Source organism: Macrobrachium nipponense, chromosome 19, assembly GCF_015104395.2.
Source record: "Macrobrachium nipponense isolate FS-2020 chromosome 19, ASM1510439v2, whole genome shotgun sequence".
NCBI classification, from domain to species: domain Eukaryota; kingdom Metazoa; phylum Arthropoda; class Malacostraca; order Decapoda; family Palaemonidae; genus Macrobrachium; species Macrobrachium nipponense.
In genome coordinates, this window is record NC_061088.1 from 53,463,446 (window position 1) to 53,491,236 (window position 27,791).

The 27,791-nt window shown below is 37.6% G+C and overlaps 1 protein-coding gene across 2 annotated transcripts in view; it reads left to right on the forward strand.

Annotated features, from left to right (window-relative positions):
* Positions 1 to 27,791, forward strand: part of LOC135216984 (ras-related protein ced-10-like) — a 327,865-nt gene that overhangs the window by 176,852 nt on the left and 123,222 nt on the right. The window lies entirely within an intron of this gene.

Here is a 27,791-nt window from a genome sequence, read left to right on the forward strand (position 1 = left end):
TCGATGACGTCAGTAAATATCGACGTTTTAGCGCGGGTTCTTCGACTTGGTATTCATAGATATGTATATCTTACCCATACACACACACACACACACACACACACACACACACACACACACACACACACACACTAAGGGGCACCTGCCTGATCCCCTTTCCGGTAGTGTTCGACTTTCCTGGGAAGATAGGAAATGCAAATGGCTGGCCTTTGCCTTTATTAGTCCCTTGGGGGTCGCTCATAAAGTCGACCAAGTTGTTTTAGTGGACGTGGAAGAAGGTTCTGTGATTCAGAGAGAGAGTCTACGTAAATTTAGCTTGTACTAAAGTGCGACGGAAGACGAAGACTAAACGGTATACGGGGATTAGCCCTATATTGGCTGTGTATTAATTGGTTAATTATGTGAAAATTTGTCCGCGACGAAGAGTACGTGACATGAGACTCGAAACCAATGCTTTCCAACACGCAGAGCTGCAAGAATGCTGTCAGTCTTTGGGGATTGGAGGGAAAGCACGTCCTCCACATGGAGGATATTTCTCCCCTCTACATATATGTCCTTTATTCTCTACTATGCCTTCGGTTACAGACAATTTGCATCCCAAGCCACTGGCAATTCCTAGGGCAGCAAAATCGGTAATTGACATACTACGTGATGCAGGCTGTTGCCGAGAAGATCAAGGGAAAGAAGATCATTCGCCATTTCTTCCCACCAAGGGATTCACAACCCCTCCAATATGGTGTTCTTTGTATTGGGATAATTCGTAAGTAGGCGGTGTCTAAGCAGTGCCGGTAATTATTATCATAGCAATAGCTGTTGAAGATTGATTGTGGCAGTGGTTTCCTATGCTTTTTTTGGAGCCCTCCCAACAGTTTATATACAGTGAGTGGTGGTATTCCGTTTCTCAGAGAGAAATGTGAAGTGAGGTTACAAGATCCATGCCTCCTCTACCATGGGTGCAAACCACAATTGTTGTGTAACTACCAAGTATTAATTCATTGCTGAGTTTACAGAGGCATAATGGATATCTTTGGAAACGGGCTTGAATCGCATCTGCCCCGCCCGGGTCAGTTTCAGGTCTGAGTGTGACGCTTTTAACATTGTGTTAGTTGGCTATACTAAACAGTCATTATCTTTATTCGTACTATTATCTGTCAGCGAGTTGTTGCTTGATTGCTTTAATTAAGATCGTTTGTTTGTTCCCCCTTCACCATTTTCTGTTTCTTTTCCTCTTGGTGTTGAGTTGCGTGAAATGACATTCGGGGCGCGTCGTTGTAAAGTGAGCCAGCTTCGTGATGCCCCATACACTTGATTCGGCTTCTTTGCGGAGCTCTGAAGAAAAAGTAGACGAAGTCGTGCGCTTGATGTAATGCAACCCCGTTTTTCAGCTATTTTTTGACCTTACTGGCAGCGAACTGATGAGGAGCACTTAGGTAGGATTGGGCAACCAAATTAAATATGAGTTAAGGAAGAAATATATAGAGTAACCATTCTTGGTCTGTAAGCTCGAAGAATATGGCATGCGGTAGCAGGCAAAAAGACATTTTTTTTTTATTATTCAGTTTACTTGTATGATTTACGCCTTCAAGTGTGCACAATATTTTTTTTTTATTAAAGTCGAAATGCATAAGGTGATGTTGAGAGTATTTGTCCTTTTCCGTGCTTGTGAACCACACACCTGCATTTCGAGGCCCCCGGGGCTTTGCCAGGACGTTAGTAGTAGCTCAGTTTTGACGCACAACATGAGCTGTTGAAATCGTGGCAATGTGAAGCACGATGCTTACTAAAGGGTCTTGAGTCCTTTTCTATCGTCCTCGCTGACAGATTTGTGTTTGGCCTAAGAAATCCGGTCTTATGCTATTTGTCGTGTAAGTTATACATGTTCCAATCCCCTGGGAACAACTCTGTCACGAAACTAGTCGTCGAAAGCTATTTCAGTTTATTTGCATGAAGGAAGTTGTGAATACTAGCTGACCAACCCGGCGTTGCCGGGGGAAAAACTCTGAAGAACTCAAAGAAGCTTCCCTGCACCACCTTGTGCTAACTGACCCTTTTATCCAGAAATTACTCTGAATGGCAACCGATAAATTCCCCCAACCCCGACCCCCTTTGGGGCCTTTGATGTCTTACCCCCACAGTATTCGATAGCAACTCATATTTAGTACGTATACCGAAAATCGAGAGCCGTATTATTTATTACGTATACCACAAATTAGGTATGATAAATTTATAACAATATTAAGTCTATTGGCTGAACCGGTCCCGTTACGGGGAAGGCGCCCCGCCCCCTCCGGCGCCTTTGGTGCCTTTTGTTACTTGAAACCCCATTATAAACCATGTTATGGGTCCCCACTATAACCCTGCCTAGTTTCATGCCCATCGGACCGGCCGTTTGGCCGTGATTGAATGACAGACGGTTGGACAGACATAACGCCAATTATAGTAAGATAGTTAAGTATTTTGGCTGTATCTTAATTGCACACACACAACACACACACACACACACACACACACACACACACACATATATATATATATATATATATATATATATATATATATATATATATATATATTCATATATTCGCGTAATGTTAAGACCAAGCATATAGAGCAGCAGGATATGAGTAACCATGTTGAGAGAAAGAGAAGGCGTGAATAAGTGAGGCAACATGAGGAGGACGTCCATGTGTTTTGCAGAAGCGCAGAAAGTTGTGCCTAAGAGAACCCGGATGTCAATGAAACTTATAAGTGAAGCGGGATTATGCAACTTGTGGCGCGTTTAGAGTGACGGTCTCTTCTCTTCAAAGTGATTCTTTTGTAACTGGGTTTCTCATTTTGGAAAATATGTGCATTGCTGTCGTTTTAGCTAATGTTGCCAATTGTAAATGCCCTAAATCTAGCTGTAGATATTTTTGAACGAGGTAATAGTTCATACCACGTTTTGAACATTTTATTATTAGTTAATTCACTTAAAATTTCTGTTCCAGTGTTGCTAAAGAAACTATCGAAACCCTTAATGGGAACATGAACGTTTGGAAGAGATCCTGGAAATATATGTATTTTTTTTAGAAGATTTTTTTTTCTTTTAATTAAAGACAAACGGGGATAATTACACTTTGTGTGATCAAAATAAATGGTATCTTTTTAGGGAGATTAGAATAAGAGAGAAACTATTCGAAAGAGATTCCATTGAACGTTTTTCTCTGCTGATAAGTATAAGCTGCAGAGAATCTTTATAAAGGCGAATGAAGTGTGTATGTATATACACACATACACACGTATATATACATAAAACGAGGAGCCGGGAGAGGCTGCTATGTGTACGTAAGTGGCCCAGCAAAGGAGGGATAACTTCATTTATAAGATATTTATAAGATCTGCGGGATAGTTTATTCTGTAAGTGCCTGAGAGAGCAGTCGAGGGAGGTACTCTCTCTCTCTCTCTCTCTCTCTCTCTCTCTCTCTCTCTCTCTCTCTCTCATGCTGCACTTCGCAGCCTCCTGAAATCCTACTCTCCTGCCGTCGCTTCGTCTCCTTCCGTCTGAAGCGTCGCTTCTTCCCCGACCTTCTCTGTTTTCCTTTGTCACAGGGTCGGATCTTTGCTTGGTTTCTCGCCCTCGACTAATTAGGTGGCATTCTGTTCTTGAGAACCCTTCTGAGGAAGCAGGCACCACGTTAGCTTTGCTCAGTATGTTGATTAATTATAATCAGTATAATAAAACATTCCCCTCTGCAGATAGACTTATTTAAGTTTTATCATAAGCAATGTTTCTAGCTAAAGAAAAAAAACTGGAGTATTAGAGGTCTTCGAGATGTTTATGTTTAGTGACGCCATTGACTCATGCCGTTCCCATCCTACATCCTCATCTCTCCTCTCTCTTCATCTCGCTCTCTTCTCATGCCTCTCCTCGTCTCTCTCTCTCTCTCTCTCTCTCTCTCTCTCCCCATGCCTTGGGATGCTAAAACTTAAATACACCCTAATAGCTTCTCGTTCAGCGTAATGATGGAGAGAGAGAGAGAGAGAGAGAGAGAGAGAGCTTTTCGAAACGGTTATAAGATGGCAGTTGAAATCGTTTAGGCAGGAAAAATTGCGGTTAGACTGAACGTCAAGAAAATGATGCGGCGCACTTTTAAGTGCCAAGGATTGGGCTGAAGGGAAAGAGGCACTTAAGCGAACTGTGGTGCCTCCGGAATTAGAGGGAATTTTTGTTTTTATTTCTCTCTTTACGACATGTGCCTTGTTCCCTGTAGCGATGGTGGCGCCAGATGTTATCTTTCAGGATTTTAGCTAATCCTTTGGGATGAGTTTGCAAGCCCTGCCCTTCTTCACCCTGGTTGCAACCCACCACAATCTTATGACTATCAAGTGCCTATATGTAATTTTCAGCTTTGGTCAATTAGTACCAATGAATTTTAAGAGATTTCTATTTCCTCTTACTAAAGAGGGAACGTTCTTGACATAAACCATAAATACACACACACACACACACCACACACACACATATATATATATATATATATATATATATATATATATATATATATATATATGAAAAATGTGACATGAGTATTTTTACTGCGTACAGGTGGAAGTTTGCCAAAATTATAGTTGCAAATAATTGCGTTCAGGATGTATTTATCACGCTGGTAACTAGACACCATTATCTGCCCCATGAAATAGCACTTGACATTTATGAATTTATCGCTTTTTGCACAGCCGGCTCAGTGTTGGAATTTGCTTATCTGTATTCATTTTTATGTGCTTTTCGATGACGACCAACTCTTCTTATTTCTTTTGGTGTCTGCGTCTATTTCATTATTTTTACTTAGTTGTATTGATAACTTGGTTGATAACTTGGTTCTTTATTTCACTTATAAATCTTATATTAGCTTTCATTCATATTTCAATTTTCTGTAAAAGAAAACTGTTGTTATGGCTGCTTGTCTGTTCGTCCGCACTTTTTCTGTCCGCCCTCAGATCTGAAAAACTGCCTAGGCTAGAGGGCTGCAAATTAGGATGATGATTATCCACCCTCCAATCATCAAACATACCAAATTGCAGCCCTCTAGCCTCACTCGTTTTCATTTTATTTTAGGTTAAAGTTAGCCATGATCGTGTGTCTGACACTGTTATAGGGTCCAACAACATAGGCCACCACCGGGCCATAGGTGAAAGTTTCATGAGCCGCGGTTGAAAGTTTCACGGGCCGTTGCTGCGAGTTTCATACAGCAGTGTAAGCTGTACAGAAAACTCGATTGCGCCAAAGAAAATTGAGCGTTTTTCTTACTGATTTTTATATAATTTATTAAATAATAATAGTTGCTACTTAAATTATATTTGCCTTTCAAATCATTCTCATTTTGAATAGTTCTTGTGAGATATGCTTTGTGTAGCTGTTATAAGTTCGCCCACTGTCACGTGAACGGCAAGTTTACCCAGAAAAATGTCTGGGACATTTAAAGGAGGCGAGTTAGGTCCCCGCCGTTCTATATTTGACCGCCAACTCTTCCACAGTTAGGATTCGTTGAGGCGGTGAAGTCAAGAGGTTCGCTTTCGCATATGCCACCAAGACGAGAGAATAGACACCGGGATTCAGAGGTCAGGCAGTCCATGGCGCATCTATAGACCAGGTAGCTCAAGAGAGGCAAACGGAAAATGGACAGATGTTTCGCTGAGAGACCAGCAGAGGTGGAAGGACTTCGAGAGAAATGACCTCGGAAATCTGATGAGACCGTCTACGTGTGAACAGTCGTTATATTTTTTTTTTCGTTATGTTTATATTTTTAGAATTGCGTGGTGATACGAGAGGATTTCTGGGGCATTAGTTCAAGAGCCCAGATATCTTCAACGCTTAGATCCCCGGCTTGAGAGAGAGAGAGAGAGAGAGAGAGAGAGAGAGAGAGAGAGAGAGAGAGAATTTTCTTTAAGTTTTGTGAATTTATCGATTCATAATATGAGAAATGTTTCTTCTTTTATCAAGTTCATTTCACTCGGTTATCCAAATTGGGCAAATCGTAAGATTTAACATTTGTTGTAGATTGAGTTTTTCTTTTCTGAAGATAATTAAGTGGAACTACTTAACGGTATTTCATGTTTTTAGGCTTCTCTGTGAAACAGCATTGAATTAATGATCGGAAAACCTCATAATTCATCCGACAGACCTCTGAGGTTTATAAACCACTAAATCAGATTTAATCGCTCCGTGAGTGACCTAACAAGTTTAAATTGGAATCCATCGATTTTTTATCATGAATGTGGAACACTAACCTCTCTCTCTCTCTCTCTCTCTCTTCTCTCTCTCTCTCTCTCTCTCTCTCTCTCTTATATTTTCTATTTTGGCCGTAATACATGTAGATAGACGCGCTACTCCTTCCTTTGTGGTGCATTGCCCGGGATGTTCAACGCGAGTTTCTTTTTTGTGGTCGTTGTGCTTCTAGTTTAAAATTGCCTGTCGTTTAAGGCTTCTTTCATTTGGTTCTCCTTTGTGTAGTTTATTCATTTGGAATTTGAACCGTTTGCCCTATTATTTATCAAAAGGACTCAGAGGTTAAAACAAAGGACGAATCTGTTAGTTTCTGGAGAAACGGTGCTGGCCTGTGTACACTACTCACAGTATATTTAATTTATAAGCGGTTCGCTTGCAAACACGCACACATTCATACATTAGAATATATATATATATATATATATATATATATATATATATATATATCATGTGTGTGTGTTGTGTTTGTGTTCGTATATATATATATATAATATATATATATATATATATATATATATATATATGTGTGTGTGTGTGTTGTGTGTGTGTGTGTGTGTGCACAATAAGAAAGATTTTCAACAACGCATGAATAATAAAACATTATATTAGACTTACCAAATATATTCTTTGTCTGCTGCTCAGATTTAATTTTCAATCCGCGGATCCACGGAGAAGAGAAACTGTTGAGTGTCTCCACCCCCACCCCCTACCTCCACCCCCACCCCCTACCTCCACCCCACCCCCGAGGAGGAAGCGAGGAAGGCGCCTTGTGCTTCGAAAAGAGAAGCGTGGGGCAGTGTAGTGTGCTTCTCAGCGTTGCCGTTTCATGACGAAGGAAATCCCATAATTGAGACCAGAAAATCCCACAGATTCCCACAAAGTATTCACAGGCTCTCCCACAAAATATCCCATGTTATATTTTTATAGATTTACCATAACTTCGATTTCCCTGGAATGCAATCAATAGGAAATCTTAATGCTCTATATTTTCAAATATGATGTAAAAATAAGATGCCGTTTTGTTTTGAAGTTTCCTGCTTTATTTGCAAAATAAACAGTAAGGCCCTACTGGCAAAAAAATAACTGAAGGCTGCTTGACCCTGTGGACTTGAAGTACCTTAATATGACAAAATTAGAATAATCCTTGGAAACAAAATTAAAATAATCCTTGTAAACAATAATAACAATAATTAACTAAAATAGTCCTTTGGAGATTAAGAACAATAAGAATTAACTTATGTATACGACGCGAAGCATTAATTAATAATAGAAACGCATAAAACTTAAGATATTCAAAACAAGTTAACATTACTATTATCCTCCTCTTTCGTCCTCCTCATCTGCTAAAGCCAGCAAATCACTGTCACAATCCTCATATTCAAGGCCAATGCAGTATAACAAAGGTGTGGTGGGATTATAACCGGTGGGTTATACCCATTCGGTGAGGGCGAATGTTGTCGGCGTGGGGTGAATTGCGGTCTTCTCTGGAATGTGAGTCACCAATAATCTCTTCTCCGTCTGACCTCCACTGTATTGGCCTTGAATACAATAAAATATAGGGGAAAGCGTTGTCCTTACAGTTGGCGAATTAGCAGTATAGTCACTATGACCACGTGAGCTTTCACCCACTTAAAGAAAAATTCAATTAATTTAAGCCACTGGAATATATCCTTAATATTTTGCATTTGCAAACTAATCTTAGAAAAAATTGTTTTATTAATTTGTTATTCTAGGTCACAAAAAAATCCCACAAAAATTTTTACCCCCCAAACCTTCATCCCTAAAGGCTCCTCATTTCCGCCATAAGATTTATTTAGGGAGTAATACCCATGAAACCGGCAACACTGGTTGCTTTTCTCTTCTTCCTCTCTTGATATCTGGGCGCCTTTTCCTCCCTCCCTGTTTACGGACAGCTTTGTACTATTTGTATCTTTGTTGAGTCAAAACATCGGAGTAGAGAGCCAGTCTTAATTGCAATTACAGTTAATGAGGCCAGACCGGTCTTTTGATGTCTTTTCTCTAATGAGGCTTACGAGCTCTACTTGTACGTGCGTGTGTTTGTACGAATGCGCGTGAGTGGCTTGTATCTGTTTGAATGTTTGTTAAGCTCTTGTTTGTCACTTAGTGATTATAGCGTATGATTGTTCACACAAGTGGTCTGTGTTCGTTAAGAAGATCTTTCGGGAAATACTACATATGTGTTCTGTAGTGGGAGATATTTTATGTTTGAGTCTGGTAAGATCTTGACTTGTTGGTGTCTTAAACTTGCACAGGCCCGTGCCCTAAATGTGGGAATGTGTAAAATGGTGTAGGTGGCCTGGTGTGGACCTTTGGACACTTCAGAACGACACAGACGTTCTTTATCTCTTAAGTAAATGCGATAAATAAGTGAGATCATTTTCCGTGCAAAATTAAGAGATGAAAGCCCTATAGTAGATTCACATCAACCGTGCATTTGATGTCTAGGCCAGTCCCTTACGACGCCCCTTATTGGCTGTTGATAAGCTCATCACATGGCTGGTAACTCTGTCTCTCGAGAGTTCACGTAGGCAGGATGTATGTTCCACCTCTCCTGAAAGACTTATACCTCAGGAGAGAGACCGAGAGTTTCCAGCCCTGTCATTGGCGTATCAACAGCCAATCAGGAGCGTCGTAAGGGACTGGCCTAGACATCAAATGCATGGTTGATGTGAATCTACTATAGCTACCATTGGCAGTCATGTCCTGTAAGTTCAATAGATGCTGCATCTGCTCGTAATGGGACAATGCTGCTTACTCACCAGGATTAATACTCACATGATGTGCAATCAATGTTTTCGAGGCAAAGGTTCTCATTGTCAGTTTTCTGTTTCTCTCTCTGTCCCCAAATAATAAATGAATTTAAGGACAAAATCTACGAAAATAACAGCTGCTGTAGCGAGGCCTGACTTTGATTTTATTTCTCAGCTACTTTTTTGGTTTATCTTGCTGGCGTGTTTAGATTAAAATCCCCCACCATTTCATTGTTAAGATAGTGCTTATTTTCGGTTGGACATAATATTTCGTCTGTGTACTCTCTATTGTTGCATGCTTTCTGTAGATGCATCCCAGCGTTGTGTACGTGGTGCCGTGTCCTAGTTCCTTTTGAGTTGCCCGACAGCTTCGGACAAAAGACTTGAAGGACTCGCTGTATTGTGTCCGAAAGTAGGCCTGCCAGGAGGTGCTTCCCCCCCTCCCCCCACTCACCCACAATTCGCTAGCCGTCTGCGCCAAGTTCTTATTTGTTTTATCACTTTGATCCTTGATGATTTTTATCCGTGTTTCTCGAGCCATCCAAATAAAGAAATAAAGATGTTTTGGTACGATACAGACTGTGGAAATAGTGTTCATGGTCTACATTTCATAGGTGATAGAACTAAATACCTCTCCAATGATTCAGGGAACACTGAGAACGGTATTGAGTTCCGCTGTTATTATCCAGATACGAATGTTATAGAATTCTTACAAGATCCGTTGATTCAAGTTTGCTGAGTGTTTAGAGAAAGCGTCTAATGAATATTGTTGGACAAGGCAGCTTGAATAGTTGTGTTTGCGTAGGTTAGAGCTGATAGAACGCTTTAAATGGTGGGAAGTATTAATTCCTATTTCAATTCCAAGTGCAACGCCCAGCGGGACTGGCGGTTCAAGAAAAGTGAGAAGGAGCAGGAAGAGGAGGAGCAGCGAGAGGAGGAGACCAGGCCTCAACCGTCGAGTCTGGAGATATTGTCCGAAATCGAATGCAGAAAGAGGTTGCTATAAGGGTTATTATTGGACTCTGCAATCACAGAATGAACTATTCTCTTGAGACCTCTCTCTAATAAAGAAAGTCGCCTTACTCAGGAAAAAAAATTATACTGCCATTGATGGAATCTCATCGAGGAATTCGACTGCATTTGCAGAACCCCAAACATCGCAACAGTATTCTGAATGAAGGCACATATGTCCACCATAAAGCTGTCGGTATTGGACAAAACATCTCCCTACTATTGACAAGAGGGTGAACGCTTTATAACGTTAAACATGAACGGTGAAATATGTCATTGAAGTCTGAGGTCTACTGGAGTTGTTTCATGACTACAGTGTGTCTTTTGTTATGACTTTTTCCTTTACAAAACCGTCTTTCGTAATGTGGTGTCGGTACGCGGTTTCGTATCCTTTGTGATCAGGTTGCTAGTCCCATGCCCTTCTTCCAGTCACGAAGCACTTATTCACTTAAATCGGCAGAAACGCAATAGAATTGAATGGAACGAGACCGAATACTTCCTCGCCCGGGATCGAGCCTGGTAAGGCGACTATCATGACCACTAGACCACATTATTTCATCATGTGGTAAAGAAGGAAGTGTCTTTCCTCTTATGTTTGTGGCCACACGTTCATATTCTGATAGAAATTCCATCGCAGGCAGGTTGGTGCTCGCTAAAAACCGTGGCCATCGGCCATTTCCCAAACGGCGTAACGAAAGCCTGTTGTTATCGGATTTTTGATGCATCGAGGTGAAAGTGTCAACTGTAGGAATTCTGAAAATGTTTCAGTTTTGCAACGACATCAATTCTGGCTCCAGGAGTCAGCCAGGTCAAGGTTACTTGGTTCGATACACCGTGGAGCTTCCAGCTTACATTATATCAATATTCAAATGTTTATGGTTCTATAAACGCATAACTTAAACATAAATATAATATATTTATGGACGAGAGTAAAACACACACTCCAATATTAGTCGTATTCCTCGAAGGAACGTTTGCCATTGTGCTAGTTATTAAATGTGTGAACTTAGTAAGTATATTTTTCATTTCCTCTCTCTCCTTCAAACATGGCGACTCTGTCGCTGACCGTTCGAGTGAATTTCAAACAAGGCTGAAATGTTGATTGTGGTAATACTGCGGGCATTGCTCTTTAATTGATATTTCAGTATTTCATCAGTCATACTTTCTGTCAGTGATGACACTGGCTTTATTTCACGGTGAATACTATAATGGGTAATGACTCGTTATCACTGTCTTCCGGTTATCATTTTACTGCTAAGTCATTCGTAGTTGAGGTCATGGAACTGCCCAAACAGCATAGTACAAAATATAATGAAGTTGCTCTCTTTTTTACCATTTTGTTTAATGAATCATTGCGCTGCTGGCTACAACCAATTAATTTTCGAGCCCTAAAATTGCAGCGGCCCCTTCTCTCTCGAAGAAAATGAAAAAGGGGCCCGACTCGGTGTTTCTCAGAACAAATTTTTCATCCTTACAGTTTATACTTAATCATTTTTTCCCTAGAAACGGCAGTTTAGCTCCAAAGAGAACAAAATCGGCAATTGACTTTTATTTACCGTGCCTTGGTTACAGAATGGTTTGTCCCAGTTCTCTCTCTCTCTCTCTCTCGTGGCCTGATATTTTATTCTTTCTCAATGCTAAACAAAACCAATTTATTTGACCAAACTACCGAAATGAAAAATACGAGGTATATAGTGTTATCACGTTATACCGCCCTGTTACATTGGTTCAAGTCTGTCTGTAATTAACGAAAATAATGTTCAGAGTTTGTTTTTCCATAGTTAGTACTACCTGTCTGCCATTCTTCCAAACAAGAACGTACTTTCCTTTTATATCCGTAAGAATCTTGAATGTAGTTTTGACATCTTTCAAGTACGCATTAGGACCACTTATAATCACGAGTGCCATTTCTACGTAGATTTGGTTAGATACATAATTACGAGACAGAGATACACCGGTTGGAGGTGAGAGCTGCCGTGTATTGTGGCCGTTATTAAAGTTGTTCATGTTGTGTGTACTGGAACTATTTGCGGACGTGGCCTTCTGTCTGCTGTTCATGCATCTCTTTGTCCCTAATAATCTAAATTAGAGAAGGTACTTTGTATTCGGTTATGATTATTTTACTCTTTATTTCCTAGTAGTTATATTGTTAATAAGCCACAAAGACCTCTTGAGCTTAACGATCATCCAACTTATTCGAGCAAGTGGGACATTTGCCTCTGCAGGTGGGATTCGAACCCACGCGTCTTATCGTAAGTGAGAGTCCTTACATGGCGAGGGTTCGAATCCCACCTTGAAAGAGGCGAGCCTCTTCATTTATTTTCCCTTACAGTCGAATAAATTATGTAAATTAAATTGGGATGTCACAAAGTCAAGAGGTCTTTTTGGCTTAAGATTCAAAACACATGTACCACGTGAATGCAATATATTATTATTATTATTATTATTATTATTATTATTATTATTATTATTATTATTATTATTATTATTATCGTGAATAACGTGCAAAAATCGAAATGATTGTAATCAAAACCTTTTCACTTTATTAAAAACCTGCGTGAAAGAAAAAGTCAAGCAGACAGATGACACTAGTAAAATAAACGTGGAAAAGAATAAAGAACCATATAAGTAAATGGCAGAGAAACACGAGTCTTGCAGAAGTAATGGATAAGTGAATAGCTATTTGGAGTAGTATTCTTCCTAAGAATTATGAGGATCTGCATCAAGCACGCTTCCACTGCAAGACACTCGTCTGTATTTCAGCTTTCGCAGTTAACCCCCCCCCCCCCCTCTCTCTCTCTCTCTCTCTCTCTCGTCTCTCTCTCTCTCTCTCTCTCTTTCTCTGTGAGTGTGTCTCTGAATGGCCGCCTGGAGGTTTTAAATCAATTATGCTTTTACATCCAAGGATGCAGGGTACAAACCTGCACCTTTAACCGAAGGATTAAGAGTACCCGGTACTGCATGGGAAAGCTTCCTTATTTTAAGGTGACTGATCGGTAGGATTTAGCTTCTGGATTACTTAAAAACCTGCGGAGTCGAGTTGCGGGTAGGTAGAAGTAGTAAAAAACGGTTGAAGGAGACTAAGGATATTTCTTTTTGAATTTATTTGTATTTTTTCTTGTAAGGCTGAATGGATATTAGGGAGAGGAAGCCAAAGGATAAACGAACTTTCAGGGGAGTCGGAATGTTTCTTTTCCGTCCTGTAAAAGAATCTGCTCCAATAATTTTTTTTTATTTCATGCGTTTGCATTTGCGCTTAATATTCGTACAGTATAATTTTATTACCGCAATCTTCATTTGAAGGATCACGAGGGTGGAAGAGAAGAACCAAGCACGACCTCACGAGATATCGAAAACAAGTTCATATTGAACTCCATCAGACAAAACCAAGATGAATCAATTCAATAAACTTTGCTTTCGTAGTCTGCATCTCATGTCATTCGTGTCGAAAATACTCATTCAATAAAGTGTTGTAAAACTTTAGTTAAAATAACTCTAGTGAATGCGTGGACTACAGCTCATGGAAGTTTTGCAGCTTGACTGAAAATGTGGGTTATCTTTTGGCAAGACTAGTTCGGTTTTAGAATGGATTCTCTAGTTAAGGCTTTCCGACAAACAAACGAAAATGAGTGAAACCTTTTACAAAGCAAAAATTACAAATTTTGTCTGCTCAGCCTTTCTTTCTTCTGTATTTGGCATGTTTCTTCTTTCATTCATACTCTTTAGACAGCAAATTGGCTGTATTCAATCCCACTGAGACTAACGCTGCAAGACAGATGTAGTGGGTATTAGCTTCGTACTGAGTAGTTCGATGACAAATGGTTAGTCAGCAGTAATAGCCACGAAAGTTATAAGTAATAGCTTAAGAAAATGACAAATCATAGAACCCTTAAGTCTTGGTGTGAATAGGTAACAAATATTATTGGTCAAGTACGAAGATTTATTTATTTATTTAATTTTTATTTTTTTTATTTTATTTATTTATTTTTTTAGCCGTGTGCCTTCTAGGTTGTCTTCCACGGAACTGGTGATTTTCGTCGATTTTCGTCATTAGAGTCGTGATGGCCTATTCGTCTCTGGTTCGTGAGGACAGCAGAAATGCCTCTTAATTTACACCGTTAACACTTAGATAGTGAAGAGTCTTTACGTAGCTTCAGATCTGTAGCTGACTATAAAATAATAATGATTAACAAATAGATATCTTTGCTTTTTTTAATTTTGATTGATTGAAAGACTATTTTAGGTTTCAATGAGGTTCTGAAAAATGGCGTAACTCCTATTTATTTAAAACGTATTGACCGAACTCATTGCCATGATGAACAGGGCTTCAAGTCTTGGAAAACGACGTTGGATTATTTCACCATCATCCGTTTGATTTGATGTCACTGGCAGTCTTGTTTTGTAGATTCCCCAGATCTGCAGCAAAAAGACAGGAAGCGCAGAGGAGGAAAGCGTGAGATACATGACATCTTATCGAACGTTACAGTATCAGCGCCACTGGAAACCAACGACAGAGATTATTTCCTTTCCTGTAACTCAGGGATTCCCAATCCGGGGTACATGCACCCCCAGTGGTACATTTGTACTCTTCTGGGAGTACATATATACGTGATGTAATCGGCATTGAGATTGCACAATGTCTCGCCATTTTTTTCCTCAGTTTAGTAAGCAAAGCTTACACATAAGTTATAACAAAGAGAAGTGTGAATACCATTTGTTTTTCACTGCTATGGCTGGCGGCGCGGTGACTGGCTTAAGTCACTCAGTCCCACTGACCCTCACAGCTAGTAAAGCTGTGACAGTATCACAATATCAATTTCGTTGTTTTTCTTTTTAATCCTCAATTTTTAGGATTCTATGAAAATGCCCAAGGGGCAAAGAAGAACTAAAAGGTTGGGAAGCCCAGCTATAACTGTTAGTAACAGTTCCTGCAACGAGGCTTGGATTGCCTCAGGGTCGCTGATGCGCCACCACGCCTCGCTATGTCGGCGAAGAAGGATTTAACCATCCGAATCCGCTGACGTCATCTTTGCTCGTGATAAGGCTCGATTTTGTGCGTTGCTCGTTGGGTAAGCTTCAGGTTTCCTTTCCGGAAGTTACCTGAAGTCTCGGGCTCTTGTGTAGTTACATATGTGTGTGTGTGTGACTATGATATCCAGTAAAACGTTCGGACTGTTACGAGATTATGTGCTTTTATATATATATATATATATATATATATATATATATATATATATATATATATATATATATGTGTAGTGTGCACACCCACCCACACATACATACAGGCATACAAACAATAAATATATATAGCGCACACACAATATATATATATAATATATATATATATATATTATATATATAATATATATATACATATTGTGACGAAGTGGCCTAGAGTATCTGGGTCTGGACACCATTAATACTTGGTGCACGAAGTAGCCAAAGATCTGTGTCTGGACACCCTTTGTACTTAGGGCACAGTTTGTTCAAGTACCTGGTTATTACTTACCTCACTATAGCCAGACACCTGACCCTTCATCACAAATACTAAACGACTGAATACTCTAAAGGTAACAGTGATCCCTTATAGAACTGAACAGTCAAGAAAACAATCGGTCTAAGTTCATTAAAATGGATGTGAGGTAATCTTAATTAAAGGGCATCACTCCTTCTGCAATTTCAAATCTAAGTATTTCCCTGATTCTGATTCATTTGAGGGAAACGGCAGAATTACCACTCTATATTTCTACCTAACCAAAAATAAAATATAATCTTGGTGGTATAATAAAAGGCTCATATAAATTTTAAATACAAAAATTTATTTCTAAATTCAAAATTTATAAGTGAAATTCACAATCTCAGGGAAATTGTTATTACTTGAAAACAAAAGTTTAATTAATTCTTGAATTAATGATTAACCAAAATTAAATCAAAGTTTATCAAGAAAATTAAATTAAATTATAAAGCAATAATTAAATTTGAAATAAAATTTAATTAAATACAAATTAATTCACAAGTGTAAGATTAAAAATGTACAGAATCAAAATAATTCAATCTAATTAAACAAAATAAAGACAATGCAAAAAAAGGCATAATGCATAATATGAAAACAATTAAAGCATTGACAGTACAAACATTAAGCATATAAAATGGACATATCAAAAGAACAAAGCAAAAGAAAAATTGCATAAAAATTATAATTTTATCCACACGTAAAATAAAACCTCGAAGTGCACTTCAAAGCATTTGTAAAATACCTGTATACGCAGCTACAACTTCTCACTCAAACAAAAGGCCTGTTACATACGTCGACACTTTCGTGGGCGCCTTCACAAAACTAATAAAAATAACGCTGTTCAGATTCCACAAACAACACATACATTAAAACAGTTACTGAGTGACCAGCTCAAATACAAAATTAATGTGAGTTACATTTACGTTAATGAAACAGCCTCGCAAACGAGCGAGCGCGAGAGAGAAAGCTTTGAGAGAGAGAGAGAGAGAGAGATTTGAGAGCAATGCTACACTCTAACGCACGCCGCCACGTCTCAAAAGCGAAGGAATATTTTATATGCGTAACTATGCATATCAGGGTGAATATATATATGACCGGGGCTAGTTGTTACCCGGGGCAGGTTGTTATCTTTAGTTTTTTTAGTCAGTACTAAGAGCAGCGCCTTCCAGTCAATGTCGTGGCTGCCTCTCTCTCTTCCTCCTATGTTAGTATTGAAACGAATTGAGCACATAGTGGACTGTTTTGTTTATTTTTTTGAAAATGGGGACCCAAAGTAAATTTTAGGAAGCTTGTATTTTTCCTCTTTTTAACCAGCAGTATCAAGGTACATTTTTTTAAGTTAACACAAATGTAATCTATATATATCTAGCTATGAAATTAACCTGTAGTTGCACTAATAAGTAAAGCCTTTAGGGATTCTGTAGGTTGTCATTGAAAAATGGCGCCTATGGGGCAGGTTGTGACTTTCGGCTTGGGGCACATTGTTACACTATAACAACCTGCCCCTCACACGGCTTGATTCATTCCTTATTTTATAGAACGGGGAGAAAATATAAAAAGAGCCGTTTTCAAAGAGCACAGCCGCTTGAAGGATGGATCCAGTGCACAGAGTGTAGGGAATGGGCACATGACCGCTGTGTGGGAAAGGATGCTTTCAACATTGTCTCAATTGTATTTCTGATTAATAGTTTATCTGGTCTTTATCTGGTCTTTGAAAATCTTCAAGAAAAAGAAAAACGTATGCTTTTGTTTTGATACTTCTCTTACAAATGAGATTTGGTTCTAATTGGAATTTCATAGGTCAAGCTCCAGCTACATGTGAAGTTTTCTAATTTTTTGTTACTTTTTTGAACATAAATTTAAGGTAAATAAGCCTTATCTATGGAGCCATAATAAATGTGCAGGGCAGAGAAGGGTTATTTTTATTGCATAGTGCTCAAGAACAAAGGAAAGAGTGATATTTTCTACATTTGTATGAACGTTATATTCTAGGTAGAAATTATTTGAAATAAAGTATTTGAGACAAAGTATGGAATTTTTTTTTCTATTTTATTGCCATTTCTAGTACGGAAGTATTCAAGGTTTTTTATAATTGTCATTTCACCAGTCAAGCAGACCATTCAATTGTAGTATACTGTATGAAATGAATGTTTCATTAAAAAGCCATCGATATTTTATGATCCTGTCATTAAAAATTACTTTCTTTGTAGATATTTGCTGCTATAATTATCAATGCAACAAAGTCCCCCAACCGATTAACAACTTGCCCCACTCTGGGGTTAATTGTTACATTTTAAATCTTTGTAAAAAATGAAAAATTCCAATAGGTTAGACGCGACTTTGGGCATATTGATATTTTTCATTTAATATATAACTAAATTTAACATCTCGTGAGAAATATTATTCTTTTAACCTGAAAAATAACTTCAGGAAAATTCCCGGAATAAAAACTCTTAACAACTATCCCCTGTCTCCCATATATATATATATATATATATATATATATACATATATATATATATATATATATATATATATATATATATAGTAGGCAGGAGAAGGGCGCAGGAACATGTACACATTCATTAGATACATTTATTGCCAGTGCGTTTCTTGACCCATGGTCACATCATCAGGACATCTATATAAAAAGGAGCATCCGAGCACATAATTAAAAGAAACATATAAAGCATAAGAAAACTTAAAATGGAAACTAAGTTAAACTTAAATACTGAATCACTTAAATACATTTACACATTAAAAACCAAGAAAGCTTAAAATGATCCTTAAAAAACTCAATAAAAGAAAAAAAATAAAGGTAAAAACGAACTTAAAATGAAGAGCAAGGCGCACCTCTCAAAATGACCGAGACAACACACTAAAAGAATACACAAGAACAGAAAAAGAAGGCGGACAAATATAAACAAACAAGCCAGTTATGCTATGAACAGGGGAACAGCCGATGATTGGCAATTTAACGTAGGTACAATTCTTTTTATTAGCAGACTTTCCAAGAGAAGCAGTTCTCCAGGTTCCTTGACTTGGCCAATTATTTTGTAGTTGTCATATTTGATCGATATATATATATATATATATATATATATATATATATATATATTATATGTGTGTGTGTGTGTGTGTGTGTGTGTGTGTGTTTAACTTAATCGTTAAAATATGGAACAAGGTAATATATAGTATATACACATATATATATATATATATATATATATAATATATATATATATATATATATATATATATTTGTGTGTGTGTGTGTTTAACTTAATCGCAAAAATATGGAACAAGGTAATATATAGTATATACACATTTATATATATATATATATATATATATGTGTGTGTGTGTGTGTGTGTGTGTGTGTGTGTGTGTGTGAAATAGTGGAGTTAATGCTAGGCCATTCGACTTAATATCCTTTACTTAGCAGACTGATAGAAATATAAAAATAGTTTGCAAAGAAAGCTCTAACATTTTGGGATAATAGGTGGGGCAATTTCAGCGAATTCCTTTCAAAATTAAATGCATTAGGGCTCAGCTTCAAATTTAATATTGAATGGGAAACAGACAACAAAATTCCTTTTCTTGATGTTTCAATAATTAAGAGTCAAGACAATACAAATTTACCATATACAGAAAATTTACATTCTCACTTTCGTACATTCAATACTTTAGTTATCATGACATTTCTATCAAGATAGGCGCAGCCAGCAACCTGTTCTTAAGAACCTTGCGAATTGGTTCCCCTGATTTCCTGGAAAAAGATTTTGAACTAATTCATAAGCAGCTTGTGTCTTTAAAGTATCCTGACCATATAATTGAGAAAGCAATTTACAAAGTAAACGTAATTTCCTACCGACCCCCTCAAGACAAGACCAGAGACACACCCAACAATAAAATAAAAATTCCATGCCTGGACAGGATTAAGATGGTGACCCAGACTCTCAGAAAATCTAAACCTTTTGCCTTTACCCACCCAAATCCCATACCCTAGCCGTTAATCCCTGATTAACCTCCAACAAAAGACAATCCCCAAAGGCAAAGAAGTATATGAGATCCCATGCCTGGAATGTGACTAATCTTACATAAGTTTGACAGGAAAATCATTTCCCCAGAATGAATACAACAGTAAGTTAGGTATGGACGACAGATCTCGGCTATTTTTAACCATATAAATAACCATAACCAAAGAATAAACTCGAATTTGTCATGTATAATTTATAGCAGCACATGTTGGTACAAAAGCCAGATAATAGAGTCAGCCTTGATTAAACAAAGACAGGTAATGAACAACTCAAAGGATGCATGGGATTCAGATGTAATAGATAAAATCTTCCTTCAACCAACGCTTATAAGATGGTTAATGAGGAATTGTCAGTGGTGGTGACCTAGTCAAACAGATTACCTGTGGATAGATCTCTTGGTATAAATACCACCTTTTCAGACAGCAGTCTCTGAAATATAGTACTTACTTTCTATATTTTGGTAGTTTTATGGGCCTTTTATTTGATGGAATTCTGTTGTAACAGAACATTTTTACCAATTTATATATTATATATATATATATATATATATATATATATATATATATATATATATATATATATATATATATATATATATATATATATATATATATATATATATATATATATATATATATATATATATATATATATATATGTATGTATATATATGAGGAACCATTCTTTACGGTAAAAAGAGATTCACAAATAGATTGATTTTAAATGGGAGGGTATTAAAGAAGGTTGTCGTGTTGAGAAGTCTTCGTGAAAGGGCTTGATGGACAGCTCTAATAAATGAAAATAAAAAGGAGAATAAAAATGAGAACAGACGCCCCATGACAGGACAGCTTTGTTACCGCTTACCGTTCTAATCTTAAGCTTCTTGAAGCACAGTATAGTATTATTTGTACTCAAGTTGGGAGTACAATATTGGGAGTACAGTAGTCAGACTAGCCAGTTCTCTCTCTCTCTCTCTCTCTCTCTCTCTCTCTCTCTCTCTCTCTCTCTCTCTCTCTCTCTCTCTCTCTCTCTCTCTCTCTCTCGTATAGCATGTATTCCATCGTGGATTTGTATGAAAAGCTGATGAAAGAATGACAATTTTGAAGGAAAGTGCAATTTAGTCAGGCAAACTCCTTTGGATATAATGGTTTTCCGTCTCGCAAGACTGACTGAAGAGGCTCTCATCATGTGAGTGTGTACTGGGCTTTAAATCTGGCCTTAATGAGCTGGAGGAGGAAAAGGATCATGTTTCAGTCTCCGTCCCTGCAAGGGAAAGGAGGAGGCCATTATCGTAGGCATTGGTAAAACATGACGCGGAATTTTCTGGGCTATTTGATGCATTCAAGCTAATAGTCCAGCGCCTTTAATCTGTAGTTATCTTTTAGTTTATAGCAGGATTAGGACTTGTCATTCTGAATTACTGCTTGCTAAAGATATGTGGTCAACGCTGAAGCGATGTCATTATTTAAAGCTGTTCTTATTCATTGCGGGGTTTGTGCAGTTGGCTCTTACATCTCTGCTGTTGGAAGCGGCATGAACTGAGGCAGAGGGACACTGTGCCTTGTGACCGAATGCAAGTTTGAGCGCTGCCCTTTCAATAGAACTGGCGATGTGAGATGACTGATGTTTGATCTGGAAACAAGATGACATTCAGCCAGCGGTTGCTGTTCCTTTGTGGATACAGACGGAAGCTGATGAAAAACAAGAATACAAATTAAAGTTGTAACGCCTTTGGTTTCTTAGTTAAACTTTAGGCAATAAAGAGTTATCGTTTACGATGTATTGGATTGACATCAGAAATATGTATTTATAATCGGCGTGAGTACATGTTCTTTTTCAAGTTACGCTGCTCTAAAGATATTTAATTCATTCTTTATCGTGGACAACAGCCAATGCCGGTGTATAGAAGTCAGTTTCTTATATTTTTCGTAATATATCATATCTTGAATTTCACTGAACTAAATGTCACATGTCCAGCACGATATAAGGAAAAACTAGTGTCGTGCAGATTTGACACCTGCCCCAGGAGAGAATGATGTCTAGGTTTAAGGCTAGCAGTTGCGTGCCATGTTTAAACCCACGTTTAGAAGTATATAAATACCATCATAAGGAACCAGCCCCTGAAAGCAGAATAAGCCGTATATTTGGACTAAGTTTTTTCCTAAATCTTTGATTGAAGCGGGTGATTACTAAACAACCAGTGGTTTTACAACTCGGATGACTTTTGATATTTGCAGAGGATGATCAATGTCGTTTTCCCCTCCAAGTTATGACGAGAGGTAAAAAAAAATATCTGCTTCCGTGTTTCCGTTAATCTCTGGATGATAATTATGAAGATTATCGGAGTTGAATTCGCTCCATAACCCTTATTTCATCCCGGGACTTCTTATGAGTCTAGTTCGCCACGGACTCCCGTTCTGATTGATACGCGCTCTCTATAGAACTCGGATACAGGTGCATTCTGGGCTGTTGTTAAAAAAAAAAAAAAACAGGAGGGTCTCAACGAGGTACCACTCATCACACGGGGGCTTAACTCTCTCTCTCTCTCTCTCTCTCTCTCTCCTCTCTCTCTCTCTCTATCATATATTATATATATTATATATATATATATATATATATATATATATATATATAATTATATAAATATGTATGATCTGGTAAAATGACCTATATATATATATATATATATATATATATATATACTGTATATGTGATATATATATATATATATCTATATATATATGTATATAATATATATATATACACATATATACTATATATATATATATATATATATATATATATATATATGATATATATTGTTACATGCATTTTATTTTTTATTTTTCAGTGAAACTTCTGTCCAGGAGCGGTGTCTCGATCCTGGAAAGATACTGTTTATTATACACATAAATGGTGAAGCAATAGTTTGTTGCATGTGTGGGTGCATTGTTGTGTACAATCCACGAGGTTTAAAATATTGAAATATGCTTCCTTAATGTCATTTCAGTCGCTTGTGTAGTCTTCTTTTTGTTTTGGAGGTATATTCTCTCTAAAGGGTTAAACCACTGTAACTCACGTCTGCTTGTTTTGCTCGCTTTTTCATTTGTGATGTTCAGTTTTTCCTTCTATCTTTATTGATGAACTTTTACTTTAGATACAATTTCGGGTTAAAGTTTTTGTGTCTTCAAATCAATTCCGAAAGGCTGGTTTCATGATCCATTTACCTATGCCGACTGATGCTTCTCTTCACCTTGAATGTCCGGTACGCGATCATGCCGTCGGATTCTGTCATAATGCCGTTGATCCGATTCATACAAAAACACCCGATTGTCTTTTTCTGAAAACGCGATATAGACACACTCGGTTATCTATCTACCATCGCTACCGCCGACATTGGAAGATAAATATCTTAAATGCAGTTTGTCCTTCGCCGTCTTGCAGACTTCCCCATCACCTTTTTCTCTCTTCGCAGTCTCTTTCACCATCCGTCCATCGACTATTTAAAGTAGCACGTTAACCTTGCCAAGTGCTATTTTCTCACAGAAAATCTTTCGGTCTTCTTTCAGCTTCATTTCTCAGGATCTCCTCTTCATTGTAAGGTGTTTGAAATTTCAGAGCATCTCGCAGACCAGCAGCTCATTAAGACTGCATCTCTGTAAGCGTTTTCGCTCGCCCCTGGTAAACAGGCACTAGGTTCATATACGCCACATTCGGACCTTTTGACTCTCAGCCTTTACTATGTGATTCTCTCGCATTGCACGACTCCTCCTCCCTCGCTCCTGTGTTCCCTGCGAAGGGAAGATTTCTCTCCTCAGCTGCGATCCTGATCGGAGCTGCTGTATACAGTGAAGAATGTAAATATTTTCGAGAGAGAGAGAGAGAGAGAGAGAGAGAGAGAGAGAGAGAGAGGGCAGGGGGATGGGGGAGAGATTTGCTTTTGTGGTCAGGACACCCATCTTGGGTTATTGAATGTGAATGCTAGAAAGCACAAGGTTATGAAAGTAAATGAAATTCTGGAAGAGGAAGTGATGGATTATGACCCGTAGTGGCAGCAATTGTTGTCCGGTTGCCAAAAGGAAAAATAATGAATTAAGCCATTCTGTCGGTTGTTTATCTTTACAAATTGGGCAAACGTCAGTTTGTAAAATGACGTTGTCAGGTTTGGTGTTTCCTATAACTTATCACAGCGTTACTTTGTTTCCACGTTTCCATTAGTATAAATATCAATGTTAGGTATAAATTCTAATGTATAGCAATAATCGAACATTGTTTTAAATCGGCTAATGACAATCAATATGCCCCCATATGCAGCTGACTGTTATTGGAATGACGGTTCACGCTGTGTTCAGCTGCAGTAATGCAAAGTCCCTTTAAGTTATTAATTGAGAGCGATTGATTAACTTTGTAATTCTTAATACACATTGGGCGAAGAACCCTTATGGAAGTTGGAACTCTGCGAAACAATTACGCTTTTTCCTTTTTTAATTGGAGTTGCTGATATTTACCAAGACGTGCATCATATGATATAAAAATTATCATATATATATATATATATATATATAGATATATAGATATAATATTATATATATATATATTATATTGTTAAAATAATTATATATAAATTAAATATATAAATATATATAAAATATATATAAATAATATTATATATCTATATATATATATATATATATAATATATTACTATATATATATATAAATTATATAATTATATTATATATGATATATATATATATATATATATATATCTATATATATAATATATATATATATATATATATTATATATATATATATATATAATATATAAATATATATCTAAAATATATATAAATATATATATATATATATTAGTATATATATATATATATATAAAATAATTACACACACACACACACACACACACATACAAACATATGCATGTGCATGTACATACGTATGTATTTATGCACGAGAATGAGAGGAATGAGACTTCCGTTAGTTATTAATATTCAAATCTACCGCTGGTTTTTGTTGGGAGAATTTCCTGTAGTCCTTTGACAATCGGCCGCATAAACATGTTTTTGTTCCGATCACGTTAGAATTGTCCGACGGTATGATCACGGGACCATTGTTAGGAATTTCAATAACGAATTCAACAGGTTAATGAGTTCAGTTACCAGGATGGAAGTGAGAAGCTGTTGGAAGCAAATGGAAGTGACAGACGGGGAGAAGCGTCATCAAACGGTCCCATCTTCCTCATTCGACTATAATAACCCGTTGCCAATCAGGAGGGATTAGAAACCTTAAGATAGTGTATTCGAGTCATTCGTGTATTTGCCTTAGATTGTAGCTCTCGGGAAAAATTATTTGCTCATGGTCGCTTCTCTTCCAGGCGTCGAAGCCTGCGCCTACAAAAGGCCGTTGGGAATACCGTAAAAACAATCAAAAGACTATAAATATCATAAAGGTAATGATCCCCAAGAAATATTAGTCATCGATAACAGCCTCCTAACTTTGTTGGGGTCGCTGTCTAGGAAGTATCTGGTGTAAAGACATCGCTCTTTCTTCTCGTGCAGTTGAATGGTTTATGCATGCCACAAGAGCCAGCGCATGCACGTATACACTCACAATTGGAGAGGGGCGCGAATATTGCAGATTGATATAAATTTGTGTAGGGATGTCAAGTTAACTCATCCTCCCATGGCGAGGAAAGAATAGTTTTTTTCCCTGTGGCCGGGAGGGGGTTCTAATCTAAACTTATAATAGAAGAAACTGGAAAGACAAACAAAAGCCATTTGTAATCTCTTGAGACTGGTGCTTTGGGAGACAGCCAAGGAAGTCGCACACGCAACAACTAAAAGCTCGTTACTGTTATTATTATTATTATTATACAAAATCAGTTTAAGCACAAGAAAAGGTCGACGAACATATAGTGTCTACAATTTTGCCCCCACCCCCACAGCCTCATTTATTATTTAATTTAAAGTTCTCTGAGTCTCCGCAAAACCCTGGTGTATCAAGAGCGGCTGTTTCACTTCATGGTAATCTGATAGTAATAAGGACGAAGAAAAGGTCCCGCGCTTCTCACGGATGTTTTATGTTCCCTGGATATACGAAAAGTAGTTTTTTGCCGAGTGAAATTGATCTGATGTGTGTGTATCAGCTCGGGGATTCACTAACAACCGCACTTCAATAAACACGGCTTTGTACAGCCTACGAAGGATTCAGATCATACTTGGTGTCAGTTGTTGTTGATGCTGGGAATCCTTTTGTTATGATTGTGTTGAAGTTAATCAGATATATGTAGAAGCGTCGACCGAAAGGGATTGAATTTCCGATGTTCGCACTTCGATACGTACACACATATGTGTGTTTTAGGGGGACTGTGGACGGGAAATACAAGCCTAAGTACTGCTAGTCTTCGTAGAGAATGATGTGGAGCCCTCGGGATCTCGGGATTAAAGTCGATATTGTGAAGTGATGATAAAGGGCTATATAGACCCTTTGATTCGGAAATGTCTGTCTGCCACGTAACTAAATTTTCAGAACTGTAGAGACTTATGACTTTTGTGGATAATTCCCGTAAGGGAAAACGTATGACGTATGTTAATGCGAGAAATTTGCATATAAATCTTTCTCATATATATAGTGTGTGTTTATAAATATACAGAGACACACAAACATATATATACACACATAGTATAATATATATATTATATTATATTATATATATATATGTAAATACAGTGTGTGTGTGTGTGTGTGGTAATATGTTGTCTCTACCGTATGAGAGAATTCCACATTTGAATTCTTTTGCAAAGGGTGGTCTTTGATAGATATCCTGACTCGGTTGAAAGTTATATTGTGGAAATAGTTTCCATTCCATTTCTGTAATGTTTTAATTGGGAATCTAAGGGACCAGGTTTAATTTCGCCGAGGAATAAATGGGATGACTTTTTATACACTTATGGAAAGTGATTAATGATGAAGTTACTTGCTCATCATCCCCTTAAACAATGGTCATATAGTAAGAATACTACCTTTACAAATTGAATAAAATGATTTCAAACGAACGTGTGTTTTAACAATAGCATTGTAGTGACGGGAATAATTACTAGAAGTCTTGTGGCCTGCTGCATTTATTGTCGCTGTGAGTTTACTTCTGTGGAACGATACATCGGGAACACACGAAGACACAAAGAAGACTTGGGATCATCACTGGCCGAGAGAAAGCAAGTCGTCCAAGTTGCGATGAGGAGTGGAATATGTCTTGTATTGTTGAGGATTATCGAAGATTATCCGGCATCGGTTTTCACTTTGTTGCTGAAAAGATGAAGGAACGCTTCTCTCTCTCTCTCTCTCTCTCTCTCTCTCTCTCTCTCTCTCTCTCTCTCTCTCTCTCTCGTCCGTTTCAGTCTAGACAGACGCCGGGACTTTCGCTACTGGCTACAAAATAATGCCAGAATGTTTGAGCGTTGGTAGAATATAGGTCAGAACATTATGTGGGCCTTAGGTGTTTTTATCCAGTATTTGTTCACTTAAAAATGTGTTCATTTTATTGATAACCGAGTATGACGCTGTTTTTTTTTCCCGGTTGGCCACACGATTGCTCTTTTCAACCTACCTCGGAACTTTGGACGCTGTTCAATTTCATGGACACTGAAGGGTGCTTCCGGCTCTATTGTAAATTACTGGTGTAGATTACCCATTTAGATACGTCAAGTTACTCCAAGCAGTTACCCAATTCAGGGGGGAAGATAGACATGTACTGAATGTATTGAAAGAAGATGTTACTATATAAAAGTGAAATGGAATAATAGATGACAATGGTGTGAATGATATATCAAGTTATTACCAAACTGAAGCTTTAAATGCACTTGCGCATGAACCTGTGTATATATATATATATATATATATATATATATATATATATATATATATATATATATGTATATGTATGTAGTGTGTGTGTATGTATATGTGTACGTATGTGGTTTGCGCTCGCACATTGATAAGCTTAATCGTGGAGTCATAAGTGATTCACTGTTTTTGGTAATACCATCATAATCTAGTTACCTGCAATCAACTGAGTTCTTGTCTAAATCTTATAGCGATTAGATAACGTTGCGATAACCAGTAACTTGCTGTTCGGCTCACATGAGGAAATACCTTTCGCGATAATTGG